This window comes from Megalobrama amblycephala, linkage group LG14 (genome assembly GCF_018812025.1).
Source record: "Megalobrama amblycephala isolate DHTTF-2021 linkage group LG14, ASM1881202v1, whole genome shotgun sequence".
Taxonomy (NCBI): Eukaryota; Metazoa; Chordata; class Actinopteri; order Cypriniformes; family Xenocyprididae; genus Megalobrama; species Megalobrama amblycephala.
Window position 1 is genome coordinate 29,406,970 of NC_063057.1, and position 17,532 is coordinate 29,424,501.

The 17,532-nt window shown below is 36.8% G+C and overlaps 1 long non-coding RNA gene across 1 annotated transcript; it reads right to left on the reverse strand.

Annotated features, from left to right (window-relative positions):
- Window positions 1-4,965: 4,965 nt before the first annotated feature.
- Window positions 4,966-9,961, reverse strand: LOC125245167. The gene is made up of 2 exons (XR_007179449.1): window positions 6,634-9,961; window positions 4,966-6,528 (listed from the first exon to the last, which is right to left on the reverse strand). It is a non-coding gene; the product is annotated as an uncharacterized LOC125245167 (long non-coding RNA).
- Between the last annotated feature and the right edge of the window lie 7,571 nt (window positions 9,962-17,532).

Here is a 17,532-nt window from a genome sequence, read left to right on the forward strand (position 1 = left end):
AAAACACTTCATTCATGTCTCAAATCAACTCATTCTTCCAGAAGGTTTCACACAACAAACACACTTTGACAATCATAAAACACAGACCTAAAAAACACTAACATCATGTGGAATTATACAATGTTTTCTTTTTCTGTACAAAACAAGAATGACATTCTCTACTCCTTATATGTTGCATGGATGAAATGAAAATTGAAATTGAAAGAACCCCTTTCAATTTTTGAACCACTTTTTATAAATATGAACTTTGGCGTGGATTTTAGCATAAACACACTCTAAGATCAAATCTGTGCATACGCATGTTTTATAAATGACGGTTCACATGAGGACTTACTCTAAATGCTTCAATTCAGTGTTGTTCAGTCCAAAGTCTGTTCAGGGTCTGATCTGAAGCTTGTACTGCAGGCCTGTTTAACAGCCTGAATGTCATTTGTGCTTCTGCACGTGTCACAAATATACTTTCATTATTGATTAACCACTATATAGTTTATGGTGGTTTACACACCCTGACGGCACTTTTTATGAAGAAAAACAAATTAAAAACAATCTGACAACACAACAAATTCAGACATGTCAGTCTAGTAGATGTCAATGTACACATTATCAAAAGTGTCGATTTTTCCACTTTCCCATAACTTCAGAAGATATGTGAAGGAAAACCGCACATATAATTATTAACTCAGTGTAAGACTGGAAGAGTACACTTCTATTTTGAAACAATAATAAAAACAAAAAGCAGTTGAGAGATGATATGTATAATTCCATTATTTATCAGACTCTGAACTGATAAATTTACATTTAAATTTGCAGTTAAAGACCCGAGGACCAGACATGATGAATGAAGACCAGGAGTCAGAAATGCAGTCAACTGAAGAAAATTTTAGTTTCATCAGCAGAAGTCAACTTTAACACTCAGAAAGGAGTTTGTAGGTTGCTCTCACATTGAAAGTTTCTGATTGGTTTAAGGGTTAGTTCCAGGATTATGTCTTAGTTCAATTGGGGTTAAGTAGTTTTTATAAACATGCCCTAGAAAAACATTACTGGTGTGCATCTTGAGACAAAACAATGGCATTGACATATTTCAAGATATGTCAGTACGTCTACAATATGCATTTTAGTCTAGGACTATCTTAAACCTTGTCTGTGAAAGCAGGGGATTATGTCCCGGCTAATCCAAGCTTTACAATAGCAGTAAATAGAGGATGAGATTTTGAAGCCCAAAAAAGTGCATCAATCCATCATAAAAGATATCCACACGGCTCCAGGGGGTTAATAAAGGCCTTCTGAAGTGAAGCCATGCATTTGTGATATCCATATTTAAAACTATTTTACAAACTAAAAGAACTAGCTTCTGACAGACGGCCGTACGCATCGATTTACAGCGAAAGAGTGAATTCTGACCCGACACATGACATAATGATGTACGTGGAAGAACAGAGGAGAGAGCAAAACAAAACACCAGTCACGAATTACAAGTGTAAAACAAAGAATTTTTAAATAGAGAGAAACTTGAGTTTGTGGCCCAGGCCTATTTGTTTGAACCGCAAGATGCGTCAAAGCTTCTCTCTCAAACCTTACAAAAACAAGGCCATATTCATGTCACTAATGTCAAGCTTGAAGAAGTCATTCCGATCATTTAACACGTAGAAGGAAAAATATTGGTTATTAATATCTTGATTATAAATCACTCATTACAAATCTCTCAAAAGGATATACTGAATAAATTCAGATTCATAAATAATGAACTATTTATTTATTTAGTCATTCTTTGTGTGATATGAATCAGTGTGTTCAGGGTCTGATCTGAAGCTTTTACTGCAGGCCTGTTTAACAGCCTGAATGTCATTTGTGCTTCTGCACGTGTCAAAAATATACTTTCATTATTGATTAACCACTATATACTTTATGGTGGTTTACACACCCTGATGGCACCTTTTATGAAGAAAAACATAAAAAATATAATCTTACAACGCAACAAATAACTTATATTCTTGCATGTGAAGGAAAACCACACATATATTTATGAATTATATATATTAGAATCAGTGTGTGTTCTTAATACACTGGCTTCAGGAATTGGACCCTTCAATAGGAAAGATTCTCCAAGCATTTAAAGCAGGCAAAGTTGTTTACTAAGCTACATGTTTCAATATACAGACAGTAGAATGGAAAAACATACTGTATAGAAAAAATTAAGTGTAAAAAATAAACAATGCCTAAATGTTTGTTGTTTATTTTTATTTTTTATCTTCATGTATATGTTGATTTTGAGCATTTGCATATGCTTTTTGTTTGAGGGGAGTTAGGGGGACATTTGTTGGTCGCTAAGGACTTTTATTTTGATGGGCCAGCCCATAAGAAGAGAACGGTGGCCATTTTGAAGAGGGATGTGTGTGTGGTGAGGTGGCATGCTTTTACTACTCTAACTCCAGAGTATTGGTCGAAAAATCATCTCTAAAAAATGAGTCATGGTGTATTAAACTTTTGAGCTGTTGTAAGATAAAAATTAATTGGAAATCAAGTATTTCGAGACGATCTATTCAGGTTGAGCGATCTAGCACAGAAAACAGGTACATTATACCTGGGTACCACATAAACACATAAAGTTCAGTCATGGAACACAGTTTATTGTCCAGGGGTACATTATATAAGAAGAATATAAGAAGTGAAACTGACAGCTCAGTAACTAAAGTACAAAAAGGTAAGGGATGCATCCTTTTTGGATGTACAGAGAAAGATCACATGATGTCTGAAGGAGACAGAGCACATGATGTTCTTAGAATCTCACAGCTGTTTTATAGTCATCAGGCTATCACTTTTTTTTTTCCTATGGACTAAAGGACTGGTGTGTTGCAGCCAACGAGCCTATTCATGGACTTTCAATATTGGGACTATTTTGTTGGTGTTCATAAAAAGGTCAACAGTTTCTGTTTTGTTTGGTGTTACCTTAGCAAAGGGTACAGATGTGTCATAACACCCTACTTAAAGGGATAGTTCACCCAAAAATGAAAATTGTCATCATTTACCCACTTTAAAAGCACATTTCCCACCATTCTCAGTTATCCTAAAGCAGCCAGGGTGGCGGTGGCACCAGAGCTTGGGCCCGTCATTGCTGCTTGCAGCTATTTTTTTTTTTTTTTTTTCTGTAAATTTCTGTCATACATTTGTTATCAGTTTACTGTCAATACTCCTAACTCCATTTGTAAGAAAAGTATTGTTAAAAAAAACTAAACCACTTAGTGATTTTGCACCATATGACTAGAATCTAAATAAACAATGGTAAACAAAAGGTAAAATACGAATAGGAAATAGATGTGCACAAAAAACAAACAAAAAAAAACAAAAAAAAACAGCAGTATTACATACAGTGTAATTTTAGACAGACTATTCTGCATATGAATGTTTATTTTAGATATACACATATTTAACTAATTTATTTAATATAATGCATTGCTTACAATTTTTTTTTTTCATTTCTAAGAAATGCCTCATACTGTATGGACAGAGATGTACAGTAATTATTAGTTATGTATGTATGTGGCTACCCATGAGAAGGAGGAGCAGAACTGGACTGCCAGTACACAATAGTGTGTGTGTTCAAGGACACAAAAGTTGTGTCCCAAATGACACACTATGCACTTATGCACTATGTACTTATGCATCATGCATGTAGTGCATGAATTGTTTAAGGTTATTTTGTCATTTAACATCGGAGTCTGACAGCCCTTTCCCCTCCGCTATGTAATTCAAGCTGCGACAGTTGAGTGCATCAAGTGTCCAACGTTCCACACTTCATTTTTTCCGTTAATTTAGTGCATCATCCGGGTATTTAAAGTGTACTTTTTCTTTTTGGAATTTTCAGTGTGAACGCACTACTTGGACTATTTATACTTAAAAACATCGTAGAATAGTGCATAAGTACGCAAATTGGGACACACCTAAAGAACTGTGGTTCTACTCCTTGCACATTAATAGGAAATCGGCCATCTTGGTTGAGTTTACTGGAGTTCATAGACATGAAAAGGCTGAAGAGTCGATTGCCTCTTTGGATACTGATACATCAATCCCTCCGACTCCTAGAAACCCAGAGCTGACTACATATTTGATTATTGTATATTGTATAACAGTGGGAATATTGTACTTTATACTATAATGATGACATTTTATTTGCCTTTACATTTTTTTATTATAAGGAATGTAACCAAATAAAAGAAATTTGACTAATTACAAAAACTGTCTACCGAAGCTTTGATTTATAGCGTTTTAAGACTTTAATCAAGAACACACCACAGAGAAGTCTTCTGACCAAACTGTGAGTAATTTAAAATGACTCGACTTACTTTACCTGAGAATAATAATAAGGTTAAAGATGATAAGATCAAAGTATACACTGCAAAACAACAGCTCACATTATGATACCATAAAACAGGTTATTGTAAACGTTATCATAAGTGCATAAATCCAATTTCCCAAAATCTAGGGCATTCTTGTTGTAAAAGTTGTAAATCAGGTTAATAATTACATTTCATGTTTTTAGATGTCATTAAATTTATTAACTTGACATGTTTTGTGTTGAATATTAATATTGAGTTGTACACATAGTCTGATATCTTCAGTATATTTAGTATATATTTATAAAGTAAAAGCAAGGAAAGAATTAAATTGATTTTGTCCCCAAATTACTTTTTTGTATTTATTAATCCATGCATTTATTCAGTTCTACTTCTTTTTTTCTATGTAAATTAACATCCAATTTTTCTTTTTCTTTTCTTTTATCTTTTTGTCATAACATAAAGCTGGCAAACGTGGTAACGTTTGTAAGATATTCACATGGATACCAGACACAGGGTTCATGCAGGTTTCAGTAAGTCAAATTTAAGACCTTTTTAAGACATTTTAAGACCATAAAGATTGAAATTTAAGACCTACACGACGCATTACCAAAAAATATTCAAATCAAAGAAATTCTGAAAAAATCATTTTATTTCAATGAATTCAGTCATTGAAAAAGCATTAATTTAATTTACAGATAAAGCAATCACATTAGTAACCTTAAACACACAACAACGTGCCAAATGGGCAGCCGCCCACCCCTTTTCCCCACCCCTCTAGGGGTCAGCCAGCTGTTTTTTCGTTGTTTTTGTTTTCCGTTTATATATATATATATATATATATATATATATATATATATACAGAATCTGAATTAAAATGTGTTTGATTTAAGCCTAAATTTCAAAATTTTGTGTCATAAAATTATATCGTGCATACAGCTCAACTAACGCGATCGTTATAAAGGTGTTTAAACAACAATACACTTCCACTTGCATGTATTTGACAATCGGAATATCAGATATTTCATGCCATAGCTAACACATTTGTGAATATTCTGAATAAAAAAGGAAAAATGACATAAAAGCAGATCATCATTCATTCAGCGCTGTTGCTGCTGCGGTGTGTCACGTAACAAGCAATGACGCGTCACCATGGAAACCATAAAATAACGGTCGCCTATAGGCCTACACTACACACTGTGATCTAGCCATGTCTCGTTGAAAGTACACTTTCCCATTTTCCACACGTAGCCGAACTTTAACAAACTCTGAGGAGACGCAGACGTATCTCGCGGGCAGGTAAGTTATTGCATTTATCATGGGATTTGTAGTTTTATCAACGCGTATACCAACACCAATATACCCCAGAAAGAACTACGACTCGCTACTTTTTTGCTACTTTGTTGCTACTTTGTAATAACTTTCAGCAGGTAGCGTTTCTGGAAATGGGTTGAAAAATTTTTAGACCTGACTAAATGAAATTTAAGACCTCGGATGAAAATTTGGCCGTTTTTAAGACTTTTTAAGGCCTTAAATTTAAAGTTCAGAATTTTAGACTTTTTAAGACCCCGCGGGAACCCTGCAGACAGTGGAGTGACCATCTATATTGGAGGTCAGAAATATATCAGAGATCAGGATAATCACTGACATGTGACAATAGCTAATGTATTTAATTTAAATAAAGTCACTCAAACTTGCATATGGGTACATTTTGAGGTAATAATTCCTCATAGCCACAGCCTGTTTTATTAAGTTAGGTGCTATAAATACTATTAAAGAGATTTTAATCTGCAGATCAGACGATCCATTCATACGACCAGAGGTTTCTGTGATACTGTGAGTCTTCTGTGATTATCACTTCGTGTCCCATAAAGTTGCCGGCTGCTGATCTATATAAATTAAAAAATAAACAACAAACACAACTGAGAGATGAGTCAAAAGTTATTTTCTGTTGAGATCAACATTGTGACACAAATGTTGTGAATGGAGATAAACTTGCCTGGACACCTGGAACATCCCTTTGATTATGATTAACATGGTAAAAAGCTTTCTTATTCCCCAAGTATGCTTTATAGGTTCCTGGTCATGACGTCACCTGCCTATGACTGTCACAGACTCGCCAAGCTCCACCATCAGCCAATCACAGCACACTCCCTCACCAGAGTTCTAATCACATGCGCCTGTTCCCCATCAGCACCTGATCACACCAGACATTTAAGCAAGCCACTCACCTCAGTGAATTGTCTGGTCTATATGTAAAGGACTTCTCTATGTTGCTCTCCAAGATTACTAAGCTACTTACCTGGTCTCCGTGCTTCGTTATCTGTGTGTGAGTCTATCTACCTCCAATGTGTGTTCACTCCATTGAGAATCAACCATCCATCAAAGATCTACGTTTCTGTAAGACAAAGGACAGTATCATTATTCAGTTACCTCTCTGCAAAGTCTACATTTCCAGTTCACTTACCTGCATCACTGTGTTCACCTTGCTGTTTGTTCAATAACTCCCATCTATGTTTGCATCTGTGTCTCTTGTCCCTCTGTCCATAACAGAAGACCGGACAGAAGAGTTCAACAGACCCATTTCAAGAGCTTGTGGATGGTCTTCGTTGCGTTCTTAACACCAATCCACCTGCACCCACGCCAGCTCTCACTTCCGTCACCACCGCATCCACTCCTTCACCACCGGTGTGCGCCAGTCCCATGGCCAAACCAGCGCCCTTGCCCAGTGCCCTCTGGCTCGGCGGAGGACTGCAATGGATTCCTTCTGCATTGTTCACTGGCCCTGGAGATGCAGCTGCGTCTATACCCTGACGATTACTCTAAGGTAGCATTTATCATCTCTCAGTTGAACAGACGAGAACTCAAATGGGCAGAAACCATCTGGTCACAAGCTGGACCCATTACCCAGTGTCTGAATAACTTCATCACCCATTTCAAGGAGGTTTTCGGCAGACCAGCAGGTGATTCATCTGGGGGTGAGCAACTCTATCACCTACGACAAGGTTCGGCAGAGTCGGCTGACCCGGGGCTCATGTTTGTACTGTGGTGCAGCAAGGCATGTCTTTACCACATGCCCTATTCATCCTCAGGGTTGGGAAGGTTACTTTTAGAATGTATTTCACTACAGATTACAAAATACATGCTTTAAAAAGTAATCTGTAACGTATTTCGTTACATTACTCAAGTTTAGTAACTTAATCTAAATACTTTGGAATACTTTGAAACAGGGCTCTGAACCGGTTTAAGGAACGAAAACGAAAACCGGAAACGAACGAAATTTTTACCGGAACGTAACCAGAAACGGAAACGAAATCAAATTTAATCGTTCTGAACAGAAACGGTAATTTGAAATGCCCATTAACCGGATAATAACGTTATTTTATCGTTCTGTTTAATATTTTGATTTGGCAGTCAACCAATCACGAATTCAAATAGTACAGCCTGTGCAAACGTGATGCTGACGCATCCAAAGTGTGTGAAATGCCTGCGCTCATGCTCTACAGTGAGATGCCCGCGCTGACGCGCTCAGGCTCAGCTGTCAAGTCATCATTGGTTAGGTAAGTCACAATGGCAATGCTGGCATTAGTTTTTCCAATGATATATGTCACCAACCGTCAAGTATTAGGCCTACATTAAGTAAAAATTAATGTCAAGGAATATGCAGCTTGTTGTACCAGCGAGTACAATTTTCAACGTCACATCACGATCCGCAGCGCTTCTGTGAATGGAGAAAACTATAGGCCTACCTATATAACACACATAAAATAAAAGGGAATATTTAAGCCTATAGGCTACGCGAAATATTTCACTTAAATAATTAGGTCTACAGATTAACAAAGCGAAAGTGGTTATTTGTGGCGCACTCCAAAGATCTAGAAAAGGAAACAGACATTCTGCTTGTTTTCGTTATTTGTGTCTTTTGTAAATGTATGAATTATGTCTTGCTTTTACCTGTATGACCATTAATTACGCAGTAGACCTACAGTTTACTGTCTTATAGAAGGAAAACAAATCCAGTGCTCGCGCCGGCGCCTCACGCGCGCGCACACTAATTTTTGCATTGCTTACTTGATATCGCAGCTGTTGAATATTAAAATAAAATAATCAACCAAAAGTTACACTGCTCAATTCAATTCTGTAATATAATCTGCCGTTTAGCACCCGTGACCACCTCCTGACTGTGCTGTTATATGTGAAGAATGATGTTTTACATCGATAATGTGAGTGAAGTACAAACCCAGCTAACCAAAATACGTGACTGTTACGTAACTGCAACGTAATTTGGTGACCAAACTTTCATCGTGGCAACCGGAAAAGTGAAAGGTGCCTATACGTCGCCACAACGTAACTTTGTGACGTTGCCAGTTAGTAACTGCGACGTCGTGGCAACGTTGTGTATCAATAGTTGTGTGTTGGTCATCAGTTGGTAATTCTTATATTTATTTATTTTTCTATGGGTGGACATGCAGTAGTTTAACCTAATTTATGTCCTCATTTGCCCAAACTAATGTAAAGGCTATTCCAACAGCTGTGAACGATGAATGCAGACTCAAAATGAATTAAATTAATTTATTTTGAAAAACACACAGAACATGAACAAAACTCCAAATAAAAATAATAAAATACACTCAAACTATAAATAAAAACATATAGCCTACAGCAAAACATAAAATAAAAGCATTCAAGACGTTTTGCTCTCAGTATCATTAAAAACATATGCTATGCTAACGTACCATTTGCTAACATATATTTCAGACGATCAAGGAAATCACAGAGGTAAAAATATTAACAAAAGTACTTAAAGTAGACTGTGGGTAATGTCACTTAACCAATCTGACGCAGTTGTTGAACTTTATTGCTATAAAACTGACGAGAAACACGTACGGAGAAACGTTGACGCTGTCCTCTCCAGCAGCTTGAATGTTTTCCCGGTTGCCATGGCAACTCTAACGGCCACCAGCACTAACGTAAACATAACAATAAAAAAAGGTTTTGCGTCTTTCCAAAGTTAACTTTATACATTTTTATAAAAGCCATTTATTCGTTGTCACCTCGGAAAAATAAATTCTTCTCTCAGAAAAATTAACTTTACACTCTTATCAACATACCGTGGGCACGCGCGCACTCCATTTGTGGAGGCGCGCGCTGTATGTCACATCAAAAGCAGTCATCCATACTCTGATTTGGTGAAAAGAAAAAAAAATTTCTTAAGGGACATTTCAGTCTTGTGTCTGACATTTAATTACACGTTTTATATTGCAAATTCTGGTAATAATAACATATAAAGAATGTGTAAATGATGGTAATGAAATTACGAGCACATGACGTTGCTGTTACGTTGCCAGTAAGTCATGGAATGACCATTATATTACGAATAGAGGACGTATCTGGAACGTCCTTGGTAATCTTGTAACGTTAGGAGAACGTACTGACGACGTTCTGATATGGTAATTTGATGGTAATATTATTACGGGCATACAACGTTGTAGTTACGTTACTAGTAAGTCATGGAATTACCAATATATTACGAATATAGGACGTATCTGGAACGTTCTTGGTAATCTTATAACGTTAGGAGAACATACTGACGACGTTGTGAGATGGTAATCTGAAGGTAATGAAATTACTGGCATGCGACGTCGTAGTTACCCCAGATAGCACACGTACGTCTGCAAGATGTCTGTTAAAGATTACTTAATCTGGAAAGCATCTGCTGTTTACAAACATCTGATAGACATCTTTAAGATGTCAGTTTTACACAAATTCTAAATCATAAACATCTTAAAGACATCTTCTAAACATCTATTTGACATCTGACAGGAAACGTCCTATAGACGTATTGCAGATGAGCAAACACTCTAAAAATTACGTCTTCCAGACGTAAACACACACATCAAATAGACGTCTCCGAGATGTACGTTTGCTATCAGGGACGTTGTCAGTTAGTAAGTCATGACATTACCAAAAAGTACGAATACATTACGTAACTGTTACGTCGTGTGTTAGCTGGGAAGCTCATAATAGTTTAGCATTCGTCTCGAAAATGAAAACAGTTGGATTCATGCCGAATGAGAAAGGTAGGCTACATTCACTTTAAATTAATTCGTTTTGCATCATATTTAGTTTTATTTCCAATAAATAAACCTGTTTCTCGCCTTGAATATAGCAATAGAAGCTGGAATGGCGTTAAAAAAGTAAATATATATATTTATATATATATATATATATATATATATATATATATATATATATATATAATTTTTTTGTTGTATGTAACATTAAAAATTTATCATAAACGCCCAATGTCACATATATGTAACATTACAGATCTTTGACAAGGAGTGGTTGTATTTAAAAAACAACTGCAGAAACATGTTTTAAGTGGTCCATTTAGTCTGTTTTATATGCCCCATAATTTTCCTATAAGGGGAAATTGGTCCGGGTTCTTATGGGTTAATTTTGTTTTTGCTTGACGTTTATAGCCTAGCCTGAATAGTCCAACTGTTAATTTTAGAGGTTTTGTTGTGGAGTACATAAATAATATAGGGCAGTTTTGTTCATAAAGGTGTAGGCTAATAATGTAATATAATAAAATGCGGCCTATGCAACTTTTTTCCTCTCAGGAATAGTGTCGGTATTTATAACCAGCAACATTAAACATTAAACCAGCAACATTTTAAACATTAAAATATCTTGAAAAAATACTTTAATTTATAAACCATTGTTTTTCCTTTCGTTTAATAGGTTTACATTTGGACAGAATCTTGTTATAAAAGATAATTGTAGGCCTACGACGGCAAATACACTATCTTTGTTTTTTAATAAATAAAATGCAGTACGTGTTATTATTATTATTATTATTAAGTAGGCTACACGCAGAAAAAAATAAAATAAATAAAAATAACGTTATTAACCGTTATTTTTTCTTATCAAACCGGTTTCGGAACGTTTATAATAGGAAGGAACGCTGGAACAGAAACGTTAAAATACCGATTCTGCTCGGAGTGGAACGATTGAATTTTTTTTTCGTTTTTAAGCCTTGCTTTGAAATACTTCACACAAAGGACCATATTACAGTTTTTCTCCATTGGTTTGGCTCATTTCTTGAAACAGAAATTACATTCTCAAAACAACATGGACAAATCTCCAAACCCCTTGGCAATTGTTCACAACAGAATTGAATTTCTCATTCATTTAATCAAATTGCAAATGTCTAAGTACATGTCTCAATGTCTCAGTACATCTTTGCAAATGATTAATTACAGGTAGCCTACATTTAGCACAATTTCCAAGTGAATAGAGCTTGTTGATCTAAACTGATTGTTGATTCTCAGTCTAATGGTTGTTCGCTCCAAAACGTGTCAGCATCATTTCATCTCTCTCAATCCTATTGAGGAGTTTTTCTCTGCTTGCAGGTGGAGAGTGTATGAGCATCGGGCTCAAGATCAGAGGTCCCTGCTCCAAGCAATGGACACTGTGTGTGAGGATATTACAGGAGATCATTGTAGGGGATGGTTGCGACATGCACACCGTTTCTTCCCTCGTTGCATTGCAAAGGAGAATATACGCTGTGATGTGGATGAGAATCTGTGGCCAGACAGACAGCAGCATGTGGATGGCCAGGAGGGTGAGGACGGTGACCAGGAGAGGGAGGGTGAGGACGGTGACCAGTGAAGAACTGTTAGTTGTGAAACTCCAGCTTTGTTTACAGCACTGTAGGCTACATATAATTTTCATTGTTTTTTGTTTGTGTGTTTATATTACAGTATATTATGCTGTATACATTTTCTTTTTACTCTGATGTATGGAAGTTACTTTATGTGTGTGAATGATAATGGTTACAATTTCCTTGGCAGTATGAGTGCAATGTGTGATGTCAAACCTTGGAGGCTACTCTTACCCTAAAATCCTATTTCTTTTTTTCAGTTGTATACACAGTGCATGTCACAACCATCCCCTACAATGATCTATTCTAGAGTATGAGTTGTGTGGATGAGAGTAAAAAGTGAAATCTCTGTCCCTAGGATACAGAGGTGTCAAATAACGAAGTACAAATACTTCGTTACCTTACTTAAGTAGAAATTTCGGGTATCTATACTTTACTGGAGTAATTATTTTTCAGTCGACTTTTTACTTCTACTCCTTACATTTTCACGCAATTATCTGTACTTTCTACTCCTTACATTTTAAAAATAGCCTCGTTACTCCTATTTCATTTCGGCTTGTCATTGTAAAAAAAAAAAAAAAAAAAAAACCTATCCAGATAAATCGCGCCATCCCGATAGAGTGAATTTGACTGTGGTTGGATGAGAAGTATAAACATATACCATTCCCACACCCTATTGGTTTGATATCCATCACACCTGCACAGGTCACAAATCACGTCACACTCCAGCAAGTTACCCCCAACATTGAACAGACATATGTAGCCAAGTAGAAAGATGTCCGTGGCAGAGACTGATAACTCAAGTGAAATGTCCCAACCAAGCACCAGCGAGGAGGTTGGTAGCCAGGAAGACCTTATACATCCCTGGCCGTACCTGGAAGATTTTTTCGAAATGGTTGGATGCAAAAATATGAAGGTAAATCAGTAGCGAAACCCAAGAGGTTGCTGATTTGAATGTGAGAACTTGTCATATTAATATTTGTATTTGTAAATTGAAATTTACACTCACAGCCCTGATGTGAAAAGCTGAATGTTTCGATTTGCACACGAGGACAACAATCAAAACACAAGTGTTACGAAGTTGTAGTTGCAGATTAATAGTTACAAATGTGTAAAATGGCATTCACATAAACAAAATGACAGACACAAATGTGTGAGACATATTTACTGTTGCACTTTACAGTTTCGCTGTACAGCTTCAAGTCGACGCTTACAACCTCTCAGATCTGGCAGTACAAGTTCAATTCCTGGCGCTTTGACTTTTGCTACTCTTTTTGCGATATTCCTGTTGCAAAACTGACTTGAGCACTTGAAAGCAGATGTGAGAGAGCGGAGAGGGGGTGGGGGGGTGAAGCCGTTTTATTGGTTGATGCCTGACCAATGAACAATGCCAGTGTACGCACTGTGCATGTACCATGAGAGGGCGCTATTTTTATTTAATTTATTTTTTAAAATCGATTATTAAAATCTATCTGCGTAAACTCATTACATATTAAGAGAGCAAGACAGAATGAGAATAAATAAAGGTGTGCGTTTGTGTGTTGTAAGGGCGTGAGGGATATGGTTGAAAAGAAATCTGATTGGATATGACGTTACAGATGGTTAATGTTTAAAAAACAAGCTCAAAATGAGTAAACGCTCAATAAAACAGCACAATTCGACTGAAACATTTACAAAAAGGCCTAAAACCATTGAGTAGTGATGGAAAAATGAAGCCTCTTAAATGTTTGAAGCTTTTCTCTAAACATTTTGGGAAAGCTTTCAAAGCATCAAAAGTGTCGAAACAGTGCCATCTTATGGCAGGTAAAATTTACAGCAGCCATAAACCTGAGATCGCAGCTCCGTAGTTTTATCCATTAAACACAAATAAAAGCCTGACGACGCAAAATGTGTTTATTTCAATAATATAATTCACATCTTAAAGTTTGGCAATAAATGAAATGGATCAACAAAAAGAATAACAATTACTAATAATACATAGCCTACTGAGTTGTTTGATGCAAGTATTGTGCTGTTATTGTAGCCTATATGACAGAACATATGATGATGTAATATAGGCTACAGGCTTATATATTTAAAATGTTTAGTAAATGGACTTACTGGAACTTTCATATAGTAGGCTGGCTAATGGTCTGGGTTCAAACATTCTGAAACGCAAAGTGTAGCATTCACGTGACTGTAAACAATGTGAAGCTTCGTTTTTCGTTAATCACGTTTCTCTGAAAACAATACGCACATTTTGGGACAAAGCTGCTCAGAGACCAAAGAAAAAAAAAGAGGGCGGGGGGGGGGGGGGGGGGGGGGGGGGGTAGCTAGTTCTGTGCCCTGAGTTAAAATCCCTGTTTCCATTAAAATATCATTAGTTTTAACTGAGTTTTATATTACAGTAAAAGAGTAGTAAAGTCGTTTATTGGTTGGAGTCAGCCAATGAAATGGGATGTTTTTGTATGCAATGACGTCACTACATAGAGCAGATCGCGCCGTTTTGGTGGGCCATGTAGCAGCCACCCAATTAAATGACTTTACTACTTTTTTACTGTAATATAAAAAAAAAAAACTGTTAAAACTAATGATATTTTAATGAAAATATTGTCTCATACATATGCAATTATTTATTGCAGCATGCCAAGTCGCACTGGATGGCATTGTTCATTGGTCAGGCATCGACCAATAAAACGGCTTCACCCCCCCATCCCCTCTCCGCTCTCTCACATCTGCTTTCAAGTGCTCAAGTCAGTTTTGCAACAGGAATATCGCAAAAAGAGTAGCAAAAGTCAAAGCGCCAGGAATTGAACTTGTACGGCCAGATCTGAGAGGTTGTAAGCGCCGACTTGAAGCTGTACAGCGAAACTGAAGTAAAGTGCAACAGTACATATGTCTCACACATTTGTGTCTGTCATTTTGTTTATGTGAATGCCATTTTACACATTTGTAACTATTAATCTGCAACTACAACTTTGTAACACGTGTGTTTTGATTGTTGTCTGCGTGTGCAAATCGAAACATTCAGCTTTTCACATCAGGGCTGAGAGTGTAAATTTCAATTTACAAATACAAATATTAATACTACAAGTTCTCACATTCAAATCAGCAACCTCTCGGGTTTTGCTACTGATTTACCTTCATACAAAAACAACTCCTTTCGAATGCGCTGCAAGCTCTGCGCACCAAAGTACCACGAACTAATGGCTTTCAAAAACTCGCCGTCTAATTTGAAAAAGCATGTTGAGGTAAGCTGAAATTTTGTTATTATCAGTTGATTATTGACAAATTTGAAATTCGACTTTAGCAATATTTGATAATATTCTAGTGACCTAGTAACGTACTACTACCTAGGTAGGCCTACATGCCAAGACATGCCATGGTTTGCTTGCTAGCAGTAGGCTATGTTTCAATGTTGCAAGCTCTTTTGGTGGGCTGTAAGATGTGAAATTCGACTTTAACCAAATGTTATCTGAGCTTATTTTATTACTATATGCAATATTTTTAAGTTTATTGTGCAAAGGTATAGTCTACAGCTTTCTGATAAAGCATGTACTCCCAGGTGAAATAAAGTGCATTTAAAAAAAAAAGAGCTTAAAGTGCTCTATTTTCGCACACTAATTTTGTCCTTAATATACATTCTTCTTTAGTACTTAAATAATCTTAAGAACATCTAAGTGTACTCAACTATGCTATTTTGAGACACCATGAAATAGGAACTTAAATGTGCTTTTAATATACTATCTCTGTGTTTTAAAAAATATATTTAGATACCACTTTTAGTACACTATGGGGCCAAATGTACTATAAGTGATATCTAAATATATTTTTTTTAAACACAGAGATAGTATATTAAAAGCACATTTAAGTTCATATTTCATGGTGTCTCAAAATAGCACAGTTGAGTACACTTAGATGTATTTAAGATTATCTTAAGAAGTATTAAGTAATCGCATAGACCAGTGAAACTGCTCCCTAACTTGTAGTCTGACCTTCATTCATGAACTTCAAGCATGACATTAATACAGCGGAAGTCCTAGATAGTCTGACTTTGTGGTTTGAGATAAATAATATGTATCTCAATCTGTGCCTGTGCATTCATTTTCTCCACAGAAGAAACACCCCACTCATCTAGAGAGGTACACGCAACTTACTTCAGCAGCTCTCAAAAGGAAATCATCCACTGAAGGTTCTTTGGCCCCACCCTCCAAACAAACCAAGCTGTGGGAGACTCGAAGAGTGTCCCAGGCAAGTGTGGATAAAGTAGTCCTCCAATTTGTTGTTCAAGGCTTGCACCCACCACACATTGTTCAGCAACAGGGCTTCATTGATCTTGTGCAACATCTTCAGCCAAATACAAACGTCATGACACGCAATACTGTTGTAAACAAAGTCACAAAGGCCTCTGTTGAAATGAAAAAAAAACTGAAAGCTGCCCTTAGTGAAATTCAGTTCATAGCAACAACAACAGACTGCTGGACGGCACACCGTCACGGTTTCCTTGGTGTCACTGCGCACTGGTTTAACCCTCAGACCATGCAGAGATCCTGTGCTGCCCTGGCATGCAAGCAACTTAAAGGGTCCCATACCTTTTCTGCCCTGGCTGGTGCCCTAAATGATATTCACACAGAATTCAATATCAGAAAGAAGATCGTACGCACAACAACTGACAACGGATCAAACTTCCTGAAAGCCTTCAGAGTTTATGGGCAGACTGACGAGAACAACAATCCTGAACCTGTAGGAGAGGGTGATGGAGAAGAGGATGATGGTGGCCAAAATGATGATTATGATGAAGAAGAGGAAAGTGTTGAGGGTATTGAATTTGTTGATGCCGGAGCCCTGTTGGACGAAGATGACTACTTGGAATTCCAGCTACCCAAGCACCATCGCTGCGCGTGCCACCTCCTCAATTTAATTTCCACAGTTGATGCTTCAAAAGCAGAGGTCAACCCATTGTACAAGCATGTGTCAAGGTCCACATTTGCCAAATGCTCTAGCCTGTGGAACAAAAGTTCAAGATCAACCATCGCATCTGAAGTAATTGAAGACAACTGCAAACTCCAACTCGTAAGGCCTGTTGCTACACGGTGGAATTCACTCTTCTCAGCCGTAGAAAGAATAGTGAGAATAACAAGAGAACAAGGTGAAGGAGCCCTTGCAGCTGTCTGCAGTGAACTAGATACACCTAAGTAAGTGCTTGTTTTTCTGCCTTTCACTTAATGAAGTGATAAACAATTGATTAAGTCATAGTTTTATACTTTGAATAATGTAAAACACATGTATGCACTACGCCAGTATACAGTCCCCATTTTTACTATGGATGTGATTTTGTAGCAACACAACTACATTTTTAAAAGTCTCAGATGGCAATATTTTTCCTTTTTAATTATCAGTTCCTCCAGTTGAAGGTCAAGTAGGCTAAATGTTCCATGTTGTGTTTTTCTTTTCTTCTTTGTACAGGTTTACTCCAGTGGAACTTGCATTTCTTGCAGAATATGTGAAGACAATGAGCCCAGTTGCAAAGGCACTGGATGTTCTTCAGGGAGA